This window comes from Ochotona princeps, chromosome 15, assembly GCF_030435755.1.
Source record: "Ochotona princeps isolate mOchPri1 chromosome 15, mOchPri1.hap1, whole genome shotgun sequence".
Classification (NCBI taxonomy): domain Eukaryota; kingdom Metazoa; phylum Chordata; class Mammalia; order Lagomorpha; family Ochotonidae; genus Ochotona; species Ochotona princeps.
This window is the reverse complement of record NC_080846.1, coordinates 6,523,055-6,545,282: the sequence shown is the minus strand read 5'-3', so window position 1 is coordinate 6,545,282 and position 22,228 is coordinate 6,523,055. Positions and strand designations below refer to the sequence as shown.

The following is a 22,228-nucleotide window of genomic DNA, read 5'->3' as shown; positions in this document are numbered from 1 at the left end:
GCTGTGCTTGTTTATTGTTGTTACCGCAGGACCGGGCAGTGTCCACTGCCCTTGGCCTGGAAAGCACAATGCACCTGCAATGGACAGCCTGTACCCTCCCTCTGGGGAGAATCCTTGGAGTGCTGTCATGGCTGCCTCTGGGCCATAGCCTGGGTGCAGGTGTGTTTCCTGGCACCGGAGCCTGCCCTGTGTGCCGGGGTCATTTCCATGTCAGATGACTCATTGAGAAGGCGGGGTGCTGGGACAGGTGTGCAACTGGAAGACAGGCAGGCTCCTCCCTGCTTGCCAGGGGAGACCCTGGGTATGGTGAAGGCTGAGGGCGGAGGCCCTCAGAGACTGTCTGGTGGCACCTATTCTTTGTGCAGAAAGGGGCTGAGGTCTGCTAAGGAAGGGACCTCTATGAGGCACCAAGGCCCAAGTGGAGCTCTTCCCTCCTGCATTGGACCCAGAGGCTGTGAGAAGCTGGGTAGATCTGGAGTGTTCCTTATCCACAGCCTGGTGTGGTGGGGCTCACGTGCAGGAAGGAGGACGAACCTTTTGCCAAGGGTAAACCTTAACCTATTGTGGCATCACACTGGCCCGGTATGTGGATATCTATAACCAGCACGTTCACTGCTCAAGGAAAAGAGTAAACCTTCTCGATTGTTACTTTTGTTTACTTGGTCCATGAGAGGAGACTAGAGAGTGGATTAAAATCTCCTATTCCCAGACTTGGTATGGTAGCCTGGTGGCTAAAGTCCTTGCTTTGCATGCGATCGGATCTCAAATGGGTGCCAGTTCATGTCCTGGCGGCTCCACTTCCCATCCAGCTTCCTGCTTGTGGCCTGGGAGGGCGGTCGAGGACGGCCCAAAGCTTGGGACCCTTAGTTCCTGGCTTTGGATAGGCTTAGCTTCAGCCGTTGCAGCCACTTGGGGAGTGAAGCAGCAGATGGAAGATTTTTTCTTTGTCTTTCCTTCTTTCTGTAAGTCTGACTTTACAATAAAAAATAAAGAAATCTTTTTTTAAAAATATTATTTATTATTTATTTATTGCAAAGTCAGATATACAGAGAGAGGAAGATTCTCCATTCGATGATTCACTCCCCAAGTGACCACAGCAGCCAGAGCTGAGCCGATCCGAAGCCAGGATGCAGGAGCCCCATCCAGGTCTCCCATGTGGGTGCAGGAAACTAATATGACTGTTTTCCCAGGCCACAAGCAGGGAGCTGGATGGGAAGTGGAGCTGAAGGTTTTAGAACCGGAGCCTGTATGGGATCTTAGCATATTTAAGACGAGGACCTTAGCTGCTAGGCCACCATACAGTGTCCCAAAAATAAATAATTCTTTTTTTTTTTTTTTAGTTTACATCTTTTTTTTTTAAATTCTTTTCTTTTTATTGTAAAAATAAATAATTCTTTAAAAAAAAAATCTATTCCTAGTGTGCTGCGGTTTCTGCCCTGGGCTCCTGTAGTTCCTGCTTTATCAATGTTGATGCTATGATATTTTTTTTTTTAAAGACTTATTCATTTTTTTATTACAGCCAGATATATACAGAGGAGAGACAGAGAGGAAGATCTTCCGTCCGATGATTCACTCCACAAGTGAGCCGCAACGGGCCGATGCGCGCCGATCCGAAGCCGGGAACCTGGAACCTCTTCCAGGTCTCCCACGCGGGTGCAGGGTCCCAATGCATTGGGCCGTCCTCAACTGCTTTCCCAGGCCACAAGCAGGGAGCTAGATGGGAAGTGGAGCTGCCGGGATTAGAACCGGCGCCCATATGGGATCCTGGGGCTTTCAAGGCGAGGACTTTAGCCGCTAGGCCACGCCGCCGGGCCCAGATGCTATGATATTTGATGCATAAATGTTTCCACAGTAATTTCTTTCTTGGATTGTGAGCGAGTTAGTGAGCTGATTTCCTCCTGTTGATTCATTCCCCAAAAGCTCATGTCCACCAGGGCTGGTGGAAACTCCATCCAGGGGTCCCATGTGGCTGGCAGGGATGCAGTCACTGGAGCCATCCCCACCACCACCAGGGTCTACACCGGCAGGAAGCTGGAGTCAGGCGCTGTGGCAGAGAATCAAACCCAGACGTGGACGTGCTGATGTGGACTGCAGGCAGTTGAGCCATTATCTTCAAGCCTGCCCCAGGATGTATGCTTTTATGTCTCCATGACGACCAGTTGTTAGCTGCATGAAGTTCATGTTTTCAGCATCTCTAATGCGTCTTGACCTACATCTAACCTTGTCAGGGCCGCTAACCCCTGGGCACCTGTGGCAGGTAGCCGTGGCTTTACTTCGGCAAACAGTGAATGGATGCGTAAGGATGCAAGGCTTCGGGCGTCAGAAGCTCACAGAGCTGAATTGGAGCTCTGATGTTGACGTGCACTGGCGTGTCACCTTGGGCATGTCCCTTCATGCTTCAAATCCTTTATTTCCTGTAGGAGGATGGTACCCTCACAGGACACAGTAATGAAAGGAGACCAGTCTTACATTGAGGAATTCTTGGCGGGAGTGGGCCTTGGACCTGGGGTCTGAGCTCCTCCTGTGTCCCGTAGTAGAGGACCCAGGTTCAAACCCTGGCCCTGTGGCTCTGGGAGGTGGTGGTGATGATTCAAGGAGTTGGGTCCCTGACACTCACATGGGAGTTCCTGGATGGAGTTCCTGGCTTCCAACTTTGGCCTTCCAGCTCTAACTGTTGCGGGCATTTGTGGAGTGAACCTGTAGGTGGGAGCTATCTCTTTATGCTTGGAAAATAAATAAATAAGTAAATTTTAAAAATTGCCATGGGCAGGCACCCACTTTGCACAGGGTCCTATGGGGTGGAGAATTGAAACATATCAGACCAGCTGATGGCTGGGGGCTGGATTTAGAGTGTATTCACCTGCGGGACTGAGAGCTGATGCCAGAACAGGGTGACTGGAGAAGTCTCAGCAGGTTGAAGAGGACCTGCAGGGTAATGTTTCCTGGAGTGTAGATGGGTGACATAGTGGCCTGTGGAGAGTCCAGGCTACGGGGAGCATGACGGAGGAGGGGCAGGCAGGGAATGTGCCAGGCCAGGGTTGGCAGCATCTTGAACATCTGCTTCCAAAGTTTGGAGACCCAGTGAGGGGCCATGGAGGAGGGTGTGGCTCCAAAGTGATAGGAACTCCACATAGGCCGAAGGCAGGAGAGCAAGGGCCGGGCCCCCCGGGGACTGGAGAGCAGGGTCCCGACAACAAGCACCTGGATGGAAGGAAGTTGCTGATGGATTGGTCCGTGAGGGTGGCAAGGGGAGAGGGGTGGCAGGCAAACTTGGGGTGGAGGACATTGCTGTCACCTGAGATGATAAAATCTAGAAGCACATCCTTTTAGCGAGGGCTAGTCAGGTGCTGCGCCCAGACTGCTGGGTGCTGGTTGCCTCCAACGTCAGAGACACAAATGGCACATGGGCGTGGTGGAGGACCTCCCGGCATACTTCCACACAACCGTGTGGCAGGAGGGCAACAACAGGCTGAGAACCAGGTGGCTGGGAGTGGATGACCTAGGGCATGGTGACCTGCTCTGTGCCTCGGCTTTCTTATCTGTAAAATGGGTTAGAATTGCAACACTACCCTCAGGGGTGGTGGCGATCTAGAGAAAGCTGCCAGCGCAGCACCTGGTAGCCGCTTACACAGTCCTTTAACCACGTATTTGCCACATACCTGCTGTGTGCCAGGAATTCTTGCCAGCACTCAGGTTCCATCGGTGAACACAGATACAAATACTCAGTTTCAAGCAAGGGAAACTGAGTCAGAACCATTGAGATGGATTACATTTATACTGATGCACCTGAGGGAAGGTGATGGGAGGCAGGGGATGGAATGAGGAGCAGAGAGAAGTGGGGCTGCCAGCTCCCAGGAGGGTGATGGAGGCAGCCCTCCAATCCCAGGAGCTGATGTTTGACTGAAGGCCTGCAATGTGTGGGGTCTGGAGAGGAGTTTTTCCGAGCAAATGAGGGACTAGCACCTGAGGGCTGGAGTGGGGGGCAGACAGAAGCTTCTAGCTCCTGACTTCAGATCAGCTCACTTCCAGCCAAATGTGGCTGTTTAGGGAATGACCAGCAGATAGAAGATCTCCTCTGTCTCTCTGTTTCTCCTCTCTCTCGCTCTCTCTCTCTCTCTCTCTCTCTCTCTCTGTCTCTCAGCATTTCAAATAAAAAAGTTAATCTTTGGGCCTGGCACAATAGTCTAGTGGCCAAAGTCCTCGCCTTGCGTGTGCCAGGATCCCATATGGGTGCTGGTTCTAATCCCAGCCAACCTGCTTTCCATCCACCTCCCTGCTTGTGCCCTGGGAAAGCAGTCGAGGATGGTCCAAAGCCTTGGGACCCTGCACCTGCATGGGAGACCTAGAAGAGGCTCCTGACTCCTGGTTTTGGATCAGCTCCAGCTGTTATGGGCACTTGGGGAGTAAGCCAGCAGACAGAAGATCTTTCTCTCTGCATCTCCTTCTCTCTGTAAATCTGACTTTCCAATAAAGAATATTTTAAGAAAAAAGTTAATCTTTACAAAGACAAAATGTGTGCTTAGATGAATTCATCACCAAGTGCATGCACAGGCCGGTGAGCCCTCGCCTCCCACTCCCTCCCCATCCCTGGCAACCGCTGATCTCTGCAGTCTCTGAGATCTTTTTCAATTGTTAAAAAAAATATAGGGATAATATACCCTCGTTTTGTGTGCAGTTGTTTGGGGTGTGGCTTCTTTGACTCCGTGTAATTGTTTTAAAATTCATCAGTGCTGTGTGTCTGTCGATAGGTGATCCTTCTTATGATGGAAGAATATGCCATTGTATGGATCGCCGTGATGTGTTTATCCACTCAGCTGCTGAAGGACATCTGGGCTGTTTCCAGCTTTTGACTATTACAAACAAAGCTACTTGAACATTCGTGTAGCAGCCATGTAGATACAAGCTTTCACATTCCGCAGGTAAACACCTGCGAGTGGAATTACTAGGTTCCAGGGTATGTATATTTAACTTCTTAAGAAACCGTTAGGGACCAGCTGATGGCACAGCACGTTAAACTGCCATTGGGGATGCCTGCGTCCCATGTCTTAGTGCTGATTTAGGTCCTGGCTTGTCAACTTCAGATCCAGCTCCCTATTCATGCACCCGGGAAGCAGCAGCGACAGCTCAAATACTTGGGTGCCAGCCACCCATGGGGGAGCCCCAGGTGGAGCTCTTGGCTCCTGCTTTTGGCCTGGCCCAGCCCTGGTTGTTGTGGGAGCACCTGGGGAGTGAATCAGCAGATGGAAGGCCTCTGTGTTTGCCTCTCTCTCGCTTGATCGCTCTGTCTTGCAAATAAATTGATTTTTAAAAATTGTCAGAAGTTGTTCTGTCGGCGTTTTCCACACATTGGACAACAGACGGTAAGATGGACATTTTGAATGGTGATCATTCTAAGAAACATGTCGCAGTATCTCCTTGTGGTCTTTCTTTGTTTCCTTAGGGGTAAATCACCCGGAGACTCTCTGCTGGGTATGTCTACCTGCCATCTGTATGTTGTCCTTGGCAAAGCTCCTTCAAATCTTTTGGCCATTAAAACACATTGAGTAGTGCATTTTCTTATTATTAAGTTCTGGGAGTTCTTCATATATCCCGATTACAGCCCCTCGTTCATTTTATGATCTTCAAACACTTGCTGCTAGACATTTTATGGTTTCAGATTTTGACCTCAAGGTCTGCAGTCCGTTTGGCGAGCACCTGTTTTGTTTTTCGCATGGGGTGTGAGAGAAGAGCTGTGGCTCCTATTGCACGTGGCTCTCAGTTGTTGGGGACTGTATAGGGGACTGTGTATCAAAAAGCCCAGTCTTTTCTCCCCATTTTGGTTTGTTTCTTGCAGCTTTGTGGAAAGCCAGTGGGCTATGGGGTGCGCCATGTGTTCTCAGAATCTCGGATCCCCGCCCTCCCCACCTCCCCCGACCCTGGCCACTAATGAAGACTATAAAGCAGTTTAGGAGTAGTCAATATCTCAGCCATATCAAGGTAAGCTAACTCGCCGTGTTTATTTGTCTTTATTGTCTCAGCAATAGTCTATAGATTGATTGAAAGGTCTTGTGAATCCCTAGGCCTGTCATTTTAAACTTCCTGTTTCAGAATAGGCTTAAATGTGTTAACTGAAGGTAGTGGGGTGTAACAGAGTTGCCACACACACCACATGCGGCTTCTCCCATTCTCAGTGTTAAACATTCCAGCACATTCGTCACAATCCCTAAGCCACACCCAACTGCCCCCTCTTCCTCATCCGGACTCCTCATACCATCTCACTTACCCCTCAAAGCCTCTGTGAAAGGTTGGAGATTACTTTTGACTTAGTATTTTATTATTTGGAGGGAATAGCACTTAAAAAAAAGATTTATTTATTATTATTGCAAAGTCAGATATACAGAGAGGAGGAGAGACAGAGAGAAAGATCCTCCGTCCGATGATTCACTCCACAAGTGACCACAATGGCCGGTGCTGCACCGATCCAAAGCCAGGAGCCAGGAACCTCTTCCAGGGTCCCAAGGCTTTGAGCTGTCCTCGACAGCTTTCTCAGGCCACAAACAGGGAGCTGGATGGGAAGCGGAGCTACCGGGATTAGAACCGGCGCCCATAGTGGATCCTGGTGCATCCAAAGCGAGGACTTTAGCCACTAGGCTACGGCACTGGGCCCAGCACTTTTTTTTTAAAGAAAAAAAAGATTTATTTATTTCCGCTTGAAGAGATCTTCAATCCTCTTGTCACTCCCCAAATGGCCACAACAATCAAAGCTGAGGTGATCTGAAGCCAGGAACCCGAAGCTGCTGCTTCTGGGTCTCTCATGTAGGTGTGAGGGCCAAGAACTTGAGCCATCTGCTGCTGCTTTCCCAGGCGATCAGCAAGGAGCTGGATCACCACCAGAGCCACCGGGGGCCTGGTACAATGACTAAGTGGCTAGATCCTCGCCTTGCATGCTCTGGGATCCCATATGGGCGCCGGTTCATGCCCCAGCTGCTCCACTTCCTTCCAGCTCCCTGCTTGTGGCCTGGGAAAGCAGTTGAGGACAGTCCGGGGCCTTGGGACCCTGTGCCCACATGGGAGACCCAGAAGAAGCTCTTGGTTTTTGGTTTTGGATCAGCTCAGCTCTGGCCATTGTGGCCACATGGGGAGTGAACCAGTGGATTAAAAGTTTCTCTCTGTGTGTTCTTCTCTCTGTAAGTTTGCCATTCTAATAAAAGTAGAATAAATCTTTACCATAATAATAAGCATCATCATCATAATAAAATGAAATGGAGCTGCCAGGACATGAACTGACATCCATGTGGGATGCCAGTGCCACAGGGCAGAGGCTCAGCTTGCTGTGCCACCGTGCTGGCCCAGAGGCATAACCTATTTTTAAATTCACATCATCATCAAGGTCCAAAGCCAGGAGCCAGGACCTTCTTCCAGGCCTCCTCGGTGAGTACTGGAGCCCAAGGACTTGGGCCATCTTCTGCTGCTTTCCCAAACTATCAGCAGGGAGCTGGAAGGGAAGTGGGGCACCCAGCACTGGTGTCCATATGGGATGCTGTTGTCACAGGTGGAGGATTAGGGAGCTAGGCCACCACACCAGCACTCTTTGAAGAGCCCTCTAGTTTGCTTATTTGTGGAAATGGCCTGAGAATTGCTAAGCCATGCCCTGGTCAGAAACATACTTGCCAGCTAGCAAGGGTGTTTACCTATGCTTGGGTCTATCTTTTCCCTTCAGTGTTTAGCACAAATGCCGCAGTGGAAAGTGGCTTTGATCAGCTCCTGGCTCACTCTCTGTGTCATCATCATATCTTTGCAACACACACTTCTCTCTAGAGAGCATATATTTTATGATGCTTTTAAAAAATATTTATTTATTTTTATTGCAAAGTCAGATATACAGAGAGGAAGAGAGACAGAGAGGAAGAGCTTCCATCTGTTGAATCACTCCCCAGGCGGCTGCAATGGCTGGAGCTGGGCCAACACGAAGCCAGGAGCCAGGAGCCTCTTCCAGGTCTCCCATGCGGGCACAGGGTCCCAAGGCTTTGGGCTGTCCTCTACTGCTTTCCCAGGCCACAAGCAGGGAGCTGGATGAGAAGCAGACCCACCAAGATTAGAACCAGTGTCCATATGGGATCCCAGTGCACTCAAGGCAAGGACTTTAGCTGCTAGGCTATCGCACCAGACTCCTATGATGCTGTTTTAACATGGAAAATTATATTTCTGATCATTTGTTGCTGGTCTATACATTGGCTTTGTATACTGACCTTGAATCTTACAAGCCAGCCCAACACTAACCACAGATGTTTGGGATCGATGCCTCTGTAGAGACGATCATGCCGTCTTGTTGCTTTGTGGGGAGCGGAGAGGAAATGGGGCTGTGAGGAGGCCTCCCTCAGGCCCAGGCAGGGCAATGTGGGAGACTTCCTCCCACGTGTTCCTCCCCTTCCAATTTGGGCTTTAAACATGGCAGACCTGAGGAGCCCATGTGACATTTGGGGAAGGAACACAGGCTGAAGGCTGTGCCTCTCTGACCCATTCCTCCCTTGTGCCTCCCATCACCTGCTCCGCCCATCGGGGACGCATCTTGTCACAGGGCCACCTGCAGATCCCTGGTCCTGCAGTGGCAGCTTGGTGCAGCACCGGTCTTGGTGCGGTGGCTCCAGCCACACCCTTGGCGGGCCACGGGAAGAGCGCTCCTTCCGGGACTGACCAAAGCCCGACCTGGCCCGAAGGCATCTGGGAGTCCTCCCTCTGCCAGCCCTGGGATGGTTCAGGAAATGCTGTGCGTGACACCCGCCCCCAGGCGCCACCTCTCAGAGAAGGGACCATTGTGTCCCAAGGGTTAACGAGGGATGTGAGGAAGGGGCCCTTCAGCCATGCTGCCCTCTGACCTTTCATAAATCAGAGGGGCTGGGGGCGAGAGGGCTGCTTGGCAGGATTCGGTGGGGTGGGGGTCTGAAGCAGCTGCGCGCGCCGTTGACATTGTTCCCACCATTCTGAGTGCAACAAATCCCTCTATTGTGTTCCTGGTTTATCTGGTTCCTCTTGTTTATGAGCAGGCCTCCGTTGGCAGCGGTTCCAGCCCTGGGCGGGTGGAAGAAGTGCTGGCACGCACGGCGGGGGGAGGGCACCGCCGCCGTCAATGGCCGCATTGTCCCTGCACTTTTTGTTTCTACTGTATTGACATGTTGGAAGAGAGAGACAGAGACAGGGAGAGGAGAGAAGAGAGAGAGAGAGAGAGAGAGAGAGAGAGAGAGAGAGAGATGTGAACAGGGGAGAGAAAAGAGCAGGGTGAGGGCTCTGGTGTGTGGACTGAGGTCTGTGCCTCGGCGGCTGTGCCAGCAGCTGGGCAGCTGGGGTGCCAGGGGGTGGTGGGGGGAGCAGCGTGAGGGGCCGGCCAGTCTCCCACCACAGTCTCTGCCGCCTGGCACCATGTCCCCCCTCCTGGCTGGGGCAGCTGTGGGGCTGTGCCGAGTGGGGCAGGTGCCAGGGTCTGGGGTCTGCATCCTGCTGCGGCCCTGTCTGGCTGTACCACCCGAGGCAGCTGTCCCAACCTCTGCATGCCTTGGCAGCTAAGTTCTGCAAGTCAGGGGAGGAGGAGGGGGGGAGAAAAGAGGGCCTGGATCGACCTGGGGGTAGAGTCACGTGGGACAAAGACCCCAATGGCATGCTTTTTCCCACTGGGCTAGGTCCCCAGGAGCCTGAGCAGGTGTTAGGGGCGGGGTCCTGCTCCCCAACCCCAAGCCAGGTCCAAGCTGCAAGCTGGTTGGGGGTGTGGTTGCTATATCCAGAAAAAGGGGGCCGGGGAGGAGGCAAGTGCATGGGAGTGAGTGAAGCCCATGACATACCAGGGTCCGAGGGACCCTCCAAGGCCGCGAGCCTGTCCTTGCTGCTGCCCACAGGCCTCACCAGACCTCGCCAGGCGGCTGGTCATCCGGCCCAGCTGGGCCACAGCCAGTGACACGATGTTCGCGGCTCCTCACATGGCACCTCCTGTGGCTGTGTGCACAGCCCAGACTCTGTGGAAGCTCTTGCTGAACTCTGTGGCTCTGCAGCTGCCCCATTCAGGGTCCAGCACTCCTCAGTGGGACTGTGGGGCTCTTCCCCTGGGAAATGGGCTTGCCCATCCTGGTTTTCCTGCTATGCTGCAGGGGCCATAGCGTAACTCTGCAGAGAGCTCTCCAGCCCCTCCCCAGCGTGGTCCAGGGGGTTGTGGTCATGGGAAGGGGGGAGGACCACGGTTCCTAGGATGAGGCAGGGAATTGATGATGATTGCAGCTGCAGCTGGCAGGGGCAGGGCTGCGGTCAGCATCAGGGCTCAGTCTACAGCTCGGGTCAGAGTTGGTTCTGGGATGCAGTTAAGTGCTGCCAGAGGTCAAGATGACAACTGAGGTCAGGGGCAGGCAGCTTGAATGAAAGCTGGGAGAGAGAGTGAGCATGGGGGCTGGGGTTGGGAAAGGAGTCACCATGTAGCAAGATAGTGAGAGTGAGGGTCCATCCTGGATCTCCGGTGATGATTCAATCTGGGCTCAGGGCTGGGGCTGTGATGAAAAGTGTTCATTTTGCAAGGTAGGGTGTGTGTGTGTGTAGGATCAGGGTTCAGTTGTGACAGACAGGAAAGCTCATAGTCAAGCTGGGGTCATGGTCAGGGTCAGGCTCAGGCTGGGGTCACAGCCTCACCAGATGGAGGGATGTTTCTTTCTTTCTCTTTCCTTCCTTCCTTCCTTCCTTCCTTCCTTCCTTCCTTCCTTCCTTCCTTCCTTCCCTCCTTCCCTCCTTCCCTCCTTCCCTCCTTCCCTCCTTCCTATTATATCTATTCTTATCTGAAAGGCAGAGTTACAGAGAGAAGAGACACAAAGAGAGAGATATTTTCTATCTGCTGGCTCACTCCTCAAATGGCCACAATGGCCAGAGCTGAGCCAATCCAAAGCCAGGAGCCAGGGCTTCCCTTGATTTCCCACATGGTGCAGGTCCAAAGGCTTTGAGCCATCCTCTGCTGCTTTCCCAGGCCACAAGCAGAGAGTTGGATCAGAAATGAAGCAGCTGGGACACAAACTGGTACCCATATGGGATGCTGGTGCCAAAGGTGAAGGGTCAGCCTGATACAACAGCGTGCTGGCCCCAGGATGGCCTCTTAACTGGCTCCCAGGTGCACCAGGGTCAGTCCAGGGAAACGCACAGCTGAGAGGCAGTGCAGTTTTGTTCTAGACGCGGAGGTGGCTGGGAAGGGTGACCTCCTGAAGGTGACCTGGAAGGGTGACCTCCTGAAGGTGTTCTGTCAGCTCTTTGCAGTCCCAGTCCCACACAGCACTCTGCACTATACTCCAGTCCTCTTGGCAGTCTCACCATCACTGGAGTGGGCTGCTCTGCGGGGTGCAGCTGGGACACGGGGGTGAGGGAGCCTTCTTGCAGGGTGCAGCCAGCACACAGTGGGGAGTCCTCTGTACAGGCAGCCTGGGAGGAGCACAGGCACTGTGTACTTGGAAGGAAGGGCCAGGGTGCATGCAGGCGAAATTCTTCCCCTGCAGGCAGAAACGAACCACAGATCTCAGAAGTCTGCAATGTTCCCAGGGCATTATTTGGGGTTGGGAAACCCAGAAAAGCAGTGGCCAATGAGGGGTGGATGGAGGAGTTTGGGACAGGGGCCATGCAGACCTCCCCTCCTATGCACACACCCTGCACACACACCTCATGTGGATGTGGATGCAGTTGTGTTTGGGGCAGGGAGGGATTGGGGGATGGGTAAGATCACAGATGCCCTCTACCCTCTGCCCACCATCCCCCACCATGGGTGCTGCCCCTTCCTCTGCCTGGGGCCCAGCCATCCCTCATGACCTGCACCTGTGCTCATGGTGACTCATCAGCTTAGAGATACTCCAGGAACCATCTGCCTGGGGCGGGTGTGGGAGAGCATGGCACAGGGTACCCATGTAGGTCTGGCCATTGTTGGGGAGGGTAGTGATGTGTCTCCCTCGCACCGGGGCCCTCTAGAGCCCAGGTCTTCAGTGGCCTCTGGAGTCGCCTGTGTGTTCATAAGGTTCCCACCACTGCCACCACACTCTTGGTTCTGTCTTGCCATCAGCATCAGGGTAAACCAGGGGAAGCCACCCCCATGGGTGTCCCCTACCCCTTGTCCCTCCTTCCTCTCCACCTGCCATTCCGGGGTCAGCACCGGTCTGACACCACGTGTATGGCCGAACACATCACTCTTGTTTGTTTTTTTGCATGTGACACTTACTGAGCCCCTACAGAGGCTCCAGATGCAAGTGGTCAGGCAGAGAGTGTGTGTCTGTGTGTGTGTGTGTGTGCGCGCGTGCGTGCGCGCCAGGGTTTGCTGCTACAAAGGGAATGTGGCCATGGGGCTCCCTGTATCAAACTCTTCCTCAAAGTTTCCAGTGGAAATAGCAGGAATTTGGGGTTAGATCCCCAGAGGGTTGTAGAGTCTTGGCTCGGATGTCTTCCAGCCCTGTGACCTTGTTGTAGCTGATGAACCTCTCTGTAAGTCTTGGGCTCATCACTTACAGCACTGATCTCCTGGGGCAGTGAGAGTGCTGGGGCCTTACTCCTCCCATCTGCTAAATGGGCCTATGAGACTCTGCTACAGCTTAGCAATTGTTCGAGCCTGTCTTTGATGGGGCATCTTTCTCAGTATGAGAGTGCAGTCATGGAAGCCTCAGAAGGCAGATCATGAGTTCTCCTTCCTAGTGTTCATTTCGCTCCTGGATTTGGAGAGCAAGAATCAGCCACCAGGCTGGAGCACCAAAGCCGTCACAGAAATGGGTCTTGGATGGTGTCAGAATCTACAGAACGCCTCTGAGTCTCTCTGCTCCTCCAGCAGTTTTCAAGGTGCAGGCTGATTTCCTCAGCAGCTAAGGGCACCGCCTATTGTCCCACACTTACACAAAGGAGCAGTTTTAACACAATGGGAGCAGGCTTACAGGTGGGACAGAGGCCGAGGGTCTTGGTTCCCACATCGCTGGGTCATCCTGTACCCCTGGATACCCCCTTCTCTGTGAAGGTCCCTGGGTGTGGTGGGGCTGGGGAAGGGGTGCTCCAGGGTGTCTATACCAGCAGACCTGTGAGCTTGTTGCACCTGCCCTCCTCCACAGGAAGCAGGCTGTCACTCTCTGCTCATCTTCTACCTCAGGCCAAGCACCCCTAATTGGAAAATCTGAACCCTGAAATGCTCCAAAGGCCAAATATGTTTTGAGCTGATGCCCCAAGTGGTGAATCCCACATCTGGCCATGTGTAGTGTTGCAGCCCAAACCCAGGCATGCTGAACCCAAGGTCTAAGACCCCTTGGGCAGTGTGTATGTAACATGGAGGCTTTGGTTTTCTAGACTTAGCCCCTTTCTCCTCAAGATCTCTCATTATGCACTGGCAAATATTTCAAAATCTGGGAGAAAAAAATCCCAAATTGGGTCCCAAGCATTTTGGATACATGTTATTCAACTTTTATTAACAACAGTTTACACAACAAAACTACTTCTTACAATCTATAAGAACTCCCTCATAAAACTGCCAGGGCCTGGGGCTTTTTTGTAAAAACCCTTGCACGTGATAAAACTCACATGACCCAAAGTTTACCTTTTTAATCATTTCGAGGTGCACAGTTTGGCGGCATCTGGGCATCCACATGGCAACCATTGCTACCACCTTCCCTCCTGCTACCGTCCATCCCCTCCTTTCTTCCCTGCCAGCTGCTGGCACCACCTGCTCCCCCAACTCCACCTCCTGTCTCTGTGAAGCTGAGGTTTCTCACTTCAGTGGGATCGCTCCTGCGCCTGGCCTGTTCCACTTCACGTAGTGTGCTAGAGATCAGATCATGTCATAGCATGTGTCCCAGCTCAGTAATAAACAGCATAACAATCAACGTCCCAGTGTATGGATCCAGCCCATCTTGCTCACTTGGGCTGTTTGCAGCTCCTGGCTGTGGCAAACAATGCTACACTGAGTTCTGGGAGCTTTGGGGAGGTGGAGAGTCCTTGGGCAAGTTCTTGGTGTTGGGTCCAGGGATCCTAGCTGGCTCATCATACCACGAGGATGGTCCCAGGTGTATGTTGGTGGTAGATGGCAACCTTGTGGGGGCACAGGAAAGAAGAGGAAGGGACTGGTGGGCAGTCAGGGTCGGTAGTGGGGACTGCGATGCATGCCCATGAGAGAGGTATGTCAGCAGGATCAACTGTGGATATGGTGCCCAGAAAGCAGGGGAGGGACTGGGCTGTGGACAGGGTGGCTAACCCTGCTATCTGGGGTCTTCTGCAGGAAAATCCACGGCATGAAAATGCTTAAGGGTAAAGGGGCACAGGCTGCACCTCTGCATTTGGCTCAGCTGCTGGAAGTTCCTGGAACAGGCGGCTGGGGGTGTGACCAGGTGTTCCCCCACAGTGGGGTTCTCTGCTTGGGGGTTCCTGCCCCCTAAGAGGTCTTTTCTATCCTCTGGTGTTTTTCCTACTCACCAACATGTCACTTCCAGGCAGCATGGCCTCTTCATAGATATCTGACCGGAGAAGCAGCGGCCCCAGATGGGATCCCTTCCCAGCCCCACACATGTGCACATACTCATACATGCTCATCACACGTACTCACACACATGCAGTCACACACACAACACAATCCAAGCACTCATATGCGCACACACAGTCACAAAACCCACGTAGACATGCACAAACACACACACACACACACACAACACACACACCCCACATACACTCGCACCCACACACACATACAGCATGCCCCTTTTCACTTCCAGACTTCCTGCTGCGGTGGGGTGGTCTCGTCAGCTGCCAACCATGGAGTTAAGCTCTGTCCATAGCACTACCCCTTCCTGAGGGGCCTACTGGGTAGACTGGCGACCCTTGGACACATGCACACCACTCTTGCAGGGCCCCTCCTTGGGGCATCCTTCCTCCGCCCCTCTCCTCCCCTCCATGCCAGCTGGTCCGGCTCAGGTGTATTCCTCCTGGTCATTGTCTTGGGAACATCTGTTTGCTCCTCTGTCTCCCCCGTGGTGTGGGGTGCTCTTTGGGGGCAGCACTGTGTCTGACTCAGATTAGGGAACCCAGAGATGTGACCAGAGCCCACAGAGAGCTGGCCCCCAGTGCACCGGAGGCTGGAATCCTGGGTTGGCCTCCTGGCACACATTTGGTTCTATTTCCTGGATTAAGGCGGATTCTCCCATCTGCATCTGGGAAAAGACCACTTCAGGTGCCTCTGCTTGAAGCTGCATCCCACCCCCAAGCTTGCCGGCCTCTGGATGCCTGACAGGTGCCATGAGGCCGAGAAGGAGGCGTGGGGTTCACCCAGGGTCCTCAAGCAGCCATCCTCCTGGATGCTGAAACTGCAAGCAGGTAGACTAGAACACACTCAGCTTCTTTCTCTTGGTCTCCACGCCCAGGACAGCTGGCATGGTGGACCCTGAGAACCCAGGGCTCCTTCTCTTCCAGCCTGGACAAGGCAGTGGGCCCAGGAGACACATCTGCCTCCAACCGCCACTCAGTGTGGCCTGAGGCGAGGAGTCCTCAGTTTCCCTCTCTATGACCCCAGTCCCCTTCCCCAGCTGTGGCCTGGTGAGATTCTGCGAGCAGAGGTGGGCTGGCAGGGGACGGATGGCTGCTCTCTCCCTACCTCCTCTCCCCAGTCCCTCAGGGTCACCCCAAAGCCACCCCCTCTCCCGGCTCCCTGGGACTTCCCCGCAGCTGCAGGCCTGGGGAGACAATTGGGTGTTTTAGAGAAATACATTTTTGGGCTAATTTGCCATGCATAAGTTTTCTCTTACTCTTTAAAGACAGAGAACAAAGAGGTCTTTCTGTGCCCAGGCAGGCTGCTGGGGAGGGGACCGCAGCTGTACTGGACTGGTGACCCTCCTCCCTCTCCCCTGCCCTCCCCCTAGCTTGCAAGCACCCCATCCAGGCTGCCCCCACCTCCTCCCCCACTCCCACCAGCACAGACAGCCTGGACTTTCCCAGCCATCCCTGTCCCCTGCCCTGGCTGCCTCTGAGGACCCTCTGGTCCTACCCCACTTCAGCCCCCCTCCCACCAGCTGCCCCAGGCTAGAGAGAAAGTGTGGGTATGGGGTATGTGGGGGGTGGCTGGATGGGGAGGGGTTGCACTAGGAGAGAAAGCAGGGATCTACGCGGCTGGGGGCTCAGCTCCTGGGGAAGGAGGGTTGTCTGGCTACGTGTATGCTGGCGTCCCCTTGGTCATGGGTACGCAAAGTGGCCAGTCAGCAGGTGACTTATCGGTCTCTAGGGGGATATGGTTCACTCTGGCCATTCGTTTGTTCATTCGTTCATTCAACTATTCACTGTCCTGGCCTCTTAGGGGGTCCCCATCTGCGGGGGGGTGGGGAGATGGCAAGGGGCATCCCATTTGGGGGGGTGGCACCACTGGGCACGGCCACCAGAAGGAAGGACAGTGCCAGCAGGAGGGGTATCATGTGGGGCTGAAGGCCAGCCCAGCATCCCAAGGCCTGTATATTGCTTTGCAGGGTATTGATGTTCCTGCAGTGCTGGCCACACCTCCCTGACCTGACTCTGCCCTTCCCTTCTCCGGAGGGTCACTTCCCATCCCCCATCAGAGCTTGGCCTACTGCCCACCACCTTTGCACATCTGCTCGCCCCACTCCTGGATGCAGACGTGGCTCACACGGGCACACCCGAGCGTGCACATGGAGGCCTGTGGGCGGCGCTCCCTGGTCTGCCCCTTCTCCCATCTTGGTCAATTCAGGGTCGCCTTCTCTAGGCACCCAAACCTGGGTGAGAGCCTACAGATAGAGAGGGACACGGGGCTCCTCCCCTAACATCCTACAGCCTGCTGGGGAGGCACGCGCCCTGGGTCCCAACTCTGCCCTGAGTCACAAGACACAGAGCAGAACATGACTTAGAGAAGCAGGGCGAGGGTTGGGACTGTGGCAGGGGATGGGAGAGCTCTTGGCACTCAGACGTGGTGACCCATGAAGGGTGGGAACCCTTTCTAGCAGTCCTGGCGGTCTCCCCCATGGCCAACAGGCTCACCTCTGGGGGCTACTTCAAATGCCAGTGCAGGGTGGCTGATTGGGGGCTGCTGGCTGTGTGTGTGTGTGTGTGTGTGTGCCCATGCATGGCACTCATGCACATGCATGCCTGTCCCTGGGCATGTTCGGGACATGGGGGTGCAGGCAGACACTGGCAAGCATGAGGTAGGGAGGAGGGGCAGCCAGTTACCCCCTGCACATCCCCCAAGGTCGAGGAGGGGATATGGCTGTTTGTCCTGGGGCCTCGACGGTACCCCACCCCCACTCATTGTGATGGGCAGGCGGCTTCCGGGCCTGTCTGAACGGGGAACCTGCCAACCCGCCCAGGGCTCCACAAGCCACGGCTGCTCTGTCACAGCCCACTGATGCCGACCAACCATAAGCCTGGCTGGTGAGAGGCCCAGGTGGGCGGGCCAGGCCTCTGCCCTTACACGGTCTGGGGGCACCTTGGAAAATGGGGTGCAGGGGTCCCAGGAGTGGCTGCCCACTGAGTGGAGGAGCAGTGAGTGAGCTGGGTATGGAGGGTAGATCCTTCTGGAATCCTGGAGTGGGAGGTAGAGGGAATGACTGAGGGTGCGGTATGGGTTCTGTCTGAAGATGGTGCCAATGCCAGTCAAGTCCCCTCCTCACGCAGTTGCCCAGTCCCAGCTGGCTGAGGGCCTAGTGGCTGGTGGACACACAGGCCTTGTCTGTGAGTGCAGCCATCAGAACTTGTTCCAGGTGGAAGTGGGATGGTGAGGTTCTGGTTGGGCAGGAGAAAGGAGCAGCTGGCTTGGACTGTGAGGGATGCAGATGAGTTCACCAGGCTGACAGAACTGGGAGCTGCCTCCTGCCTGTCCTTCATGAGCCCCAATGCAAGGAAGGAGCAGGGACTGGGGACAGGATCCCCAGGGTCCCCAACCACTACCCTGGCAGCTGCTCCCCGTCACCGCAGTCCCCTCCTATCACACAGAGCCCTGCCGTTCCTGCCAGGCTTCAGCTTGAGGGCTGATAGAGAGCAGTTGGGTTTGAACCCAGCGGATGTGCTGGGGTCAGTGAGGGGGTGGGGGACTGAGCACCCTCAGGAGGAGCTGGGAATTTCATCAGAAGCAAATGGGAGGCGCACACAGCTCAAGAACTCCAGTGACTCCCCAGGAGCCGGAGCCTGGGCTGGGGAGAACCCTGAAGCCTAAAGGTGGGAGCCTCAGGCAGGGGGTGCTGGAAGATGCCCAGCCACCAGCTCTGTCAGAGTGGGTGTGGGGCAGAGGGCAACCGCCGCTTGGCACCGTCAGGGCAGGCTCTGAGAGCCCCAGGCCGCATGGGCAGGTCTGGGAGAGGGTGTGCTCAGCCTGCCACCCTGGTCTAGATGCTGCAGCGGCCTAAGGGTCAAGCACTCAGTGCCCCTCCTCCTCCTCCTGACCTGCACGTGGGAGCCCAGGGATGGAAAAGTCCCCTGAGGCTTGTCCCACTGTGGTCTCACACCTGGACTTGGCAGGCTCCAGCCTCAGCCCCAGCTGCTGATGACACGCCCGTCTGCGGTTGCGTACTTTTGGGCGACAGGGGGCCGTGCAGTGGGCAAGTGTGGTTGAGGGGGTGCTGGCAAGGCCTGTGGAGCTTGGGCTGTGGTCCCCCCAGGAACAGGAAAACACTCTACCCCTAGCTCCTTTGGAGTGATACATCTGTCAGGTCACGAGACTGTCACCAGATCGGGCAGCCAGTCTGTGAAGTGGCTGGTGGGGGTGGGGGAACAGACAGCCACATGCAAGGCCAGTGCAGGAGGTCAGGAGTGGGCACTCAGCAGCTTCCTGGACCCTGCTGGTGTAGGGTGGGACTGTGGCCTTGGCACAGGGTGGCCTCACCCCTCCCGGGCACCCAGCAGGCATTAGTGCCAGCTCAACTTTTCTGAGAAGCAGGGGCAGAGCATGCGGGAGGACTGGGTGGAATGTGTGACCTTTCTCAACCTTGGCCACAAAAGCTGGACGGTGCTACCTTGGGGCCTATAGCAAGGTGCCATGTGGCAGGCATGGAAACACCTGCTTCTAACAGTAGCTATTCCCTCATGGCCGGCCCTGTGGGAGCCTGGGTGCCTCGGGTCCCCACCATGCTTAGGGTGTCCCTTAGATCAGAGGCATAGCAAAGCCTGAAGACAGGGAACGGTCAGCCCAGCCCCACACCTGGTGCCAGCCTCACCCTGCCAGGGCCCCTTGCAACATGCAGTTCCCTCATCCTGCAGGAGGCTATGCCAAGAAACTACTCCTTCCTTGGCCCCCACCTCCTCCTCCCGTGGGACCCTGGTGACCTCTGAGGTGGCTTCCAGTCCCAGACGCCATGTGAGTCCATGGCCCAGACCAGCCTGCCCCCAAACCAGCCCACCCCACTTCCCTGCCCCATCAACGGCCCCACTGTTCTCCAGTGACCAGGCGAGAAAAACTCTGGAGTCATTTTTGACTCATCTGCCCCTGTGCCCCTCCCTGTCACCCAGGAAAGTCATCAGCTGAGAGCGAGCACTGTCCATGTCCATTGTCGTCCCCCACCCCCGCCTGCCCCCCGCCCCAGTCTGAAGTCTGACGCTCCCGTCTGCTTGGTCCCCGTCCCTCCTCTTCCACCCTGGCCACCTCCCCAGAGCAGCTCTTCCATCCTATGTCAGGGGCTGCAGGGGGCTGTGGAGTCACGAACAGTGGCCCTTGGCAGGAACCTACCTGGGGCTCAGTGGGTCCAGCAGCAATTGTGGCAGCAGGACAGAGAGAAGCACTTTCAACTTGGACTTTCTTTGGAGCAGGGCATGGGGCAGAAGGACCTGCACTGGCCAAGACAGGCAACTTGTCCCCAGAGAGCCCTATGCACTTGCAAGGGACAGCCAGCTGGGCCGGGCCTGGAAGGGCAAGGAAGGATCTATGGGTATGGATTTGGAGGGGCTGGAAGGGGCCAGGTGGGGCTGAGAAGGGTTGGAGAGGTGGCTCCCAGCCGGAAGTGAGCAGTCTTAGCGGCTCCTGTTAGCTCCCCTGCCCTTCTGCTTTCTGTCCCCAGCTGCAACTGACTTCCTAGTCCAGAGGCACTTCCTATTGTAAGCGAGGCCCCCCTCCCCAAATTCTCAACAGCCCTGTGTGACTGGACCTGGCAGAACTTGGGGTTCCTATTTTATAGAAGGGGAAGCTGAGAGCCACTGGGGTAGGGAGGACGTGCCCAGAGTGACCCAGCAAATTCCTGGCCCTGCATCCCAGAAGTGGCTGTGGAGGAAGCTGCTACAGCAGCCTGTTGTCCCAGGATCTTCCAGGGAGGGGTTAGTTTATACCCCATCCTGCGCACCAAGTGGCAGGACCCACAGGGCCTTGCCAGCGTGCACCACCTGGAGGACCTGGCCTCTAGCCGGCTTCTTTCCACTTGATTTCTTACTTGTCTTCTAAGGACTGGAGAGGGATCCTGGGGTGGTGGGGAGGAGGGGGCGGAGGCTGGGACACCACCGGAAGGCGCCACAGCCCCCGTGTGATTCGACCAACTGACGACAGCGCTGCCCACGTGGACGGCCTCGAGGCTTCCGGGCTGCCAGGCGGGTGGATGACGTGGGCCAGGGAAGCATGCTGGCACGGCCACTGCCCATGTGACGGCACCAGTGCTAAGTGCTTTGCCCTTTTGGGACCCCGACCCCTTTGATTCTGTGAGATGAGACAGACAGGCCATGAGCACCTGCCGACCAAGTTCTTAGTGGTGCTTGTGAGCAGGTGCCTGGGGCCAAACCTGTGCAGGGTGGGACAGCCCCGACACTGGGGCTTGTGGAGCATCCTCAGGTTTGCCCAGCTTCCTGCTGGCTCCTCTTCCTTTTGTACTCTCCTTGCTGAGGCCACCGTGCCCTGTCTGGCCGCCTTGCCACCTACCACGTGCCTCCGCACTTCTCCTGGCCTTGCTGCTCCGCCCCCAGTCCTCCGGACTTGGGACACAGAGTGAACAACCTTCCCCCTACCTCCTCCCAGGGCAGAAAGTCCCAAGTGGGATTCCTACTGGGGTTGGGTCCTCCTCTTCATCTGTTTCTCACCTTCATCTTCTAGGGGAGAAGCCTTCTGTTTGGTTGCTCTCGTCTCCCGGGGCCAGGTAGCCTTCCACTGCTGCCCTCGGGCCTGGCCTCTGTACCAGTACCCCCTCCCCCATGCCCAACACTCAGTGTTTCTCACAGGTGCTGCCTGGAGCCCAGTGGCCCTGCTGCTCATCCAGGGCAGGGAACACTGGGAGATGCTGCCTTGCCTAGCAGGTGGCCGTGAGCAGTACACTTTCCCTCCCTCCTTCCTGCCTGGGAAGAATCAGCTGTCTTCTCGGAGCCTACGAATCGGCCAGGTGCATGTAATTTTTCTAGAAGAGGAAAAGGAGGCTGCCACAAGCGATGGTGCTCTGAGGGTGGGGGTCCCCATGGGACCCCAGCACCCCGACACCAGTGACCCCGTGGGGATGACACCAACTGTCCTAAGGAGACATAGCTCCCTCTTAGCATGGTGGGTGCTTGCTGGGGGACAGCCCGGAGAGGAGCAGTCTGGGGGGTGGGGGCTTTGGTAGCGATCTGTTCTCCAGTTTCTGCCCCTGACCTCTGCAGCCTGTTGCCCACACAGCAACCAAAGCTGTGGGCTGACCACACTGGCCCCTGTTCAAAGTCTCCCTGTGCCTCTCCCTCACACTCTAGCCTGTCCTGCATTGCTCCTGGTTTGCTCTGCTGCAGCCACTTCTGGCTGTCGCTAGGCCCTCCTAGAACCTTGGCCCAGGCTGCTCCCACCTTCTGGAACATTCTCTCACCCTCTATCATTCTTTTCCTTCTGATTTCTTTTCTTTTTTTTTTTTTTTTTAGATTTATTTATTTTTATTACAAAGTCAGATATACAGAGAGGAGGAGAGATAGAGAGGAAGATCTTCCGTCTGATGATTCACTCCCCAAGTGAGCCGCAAGGGCCGGTGCTGCGCCGATCCAAAGCCGGGAACCTGGAACCTCTTCCGGGTCTCCCACGTGGATGCAGGGTTCCAAAGCTTTGGGCCATCCTTGACTGCTTTCCCAGGCCACAAACAGGGAGCTGGATGGGAAGCGGAGCTGCTGGGATTAGAACCGGCGCCCATTTGGGATCCTGGGGCGTTCAAGGTGAGAACTTTAGCTGCTAGGCCACGCCGCCAGGCCCTGATTTCTTTTTTTAAGATTTATTTACTTGAAAGGTAGAGTTGAGAGAGACAGAAAGGTCTTCCACCTGCTGGTTCACTCCTGGCCCAGCCGCAAAGGCTGGGGCTGGACCAGGCTG

General features: G+C 55.3%; 1 protein-coding gene across 1 annotated transcript in view; it reads left to right on the top strand.

Moving 5' to 3' along the window:
• POLR2F (RNA polymerase II, I and III subunit F) overlaps positions 1-15,359 on the top strand; it is a 49,230-nt gene extending 33,871 nt beyond the window's left edge. The window contains exon 6 of the mRNA XM_058673027.1: positions 15,348-15,359. The gene's annotated coding sequence lies outside the window, so the exon portion shown is untranslated. The remainder of the gene's footprint in view (positions 1-15,347) is intronic.
• The last annotated feature ends 6,869 nt before the right edge of the window (positions 15,360-22,228 follow it).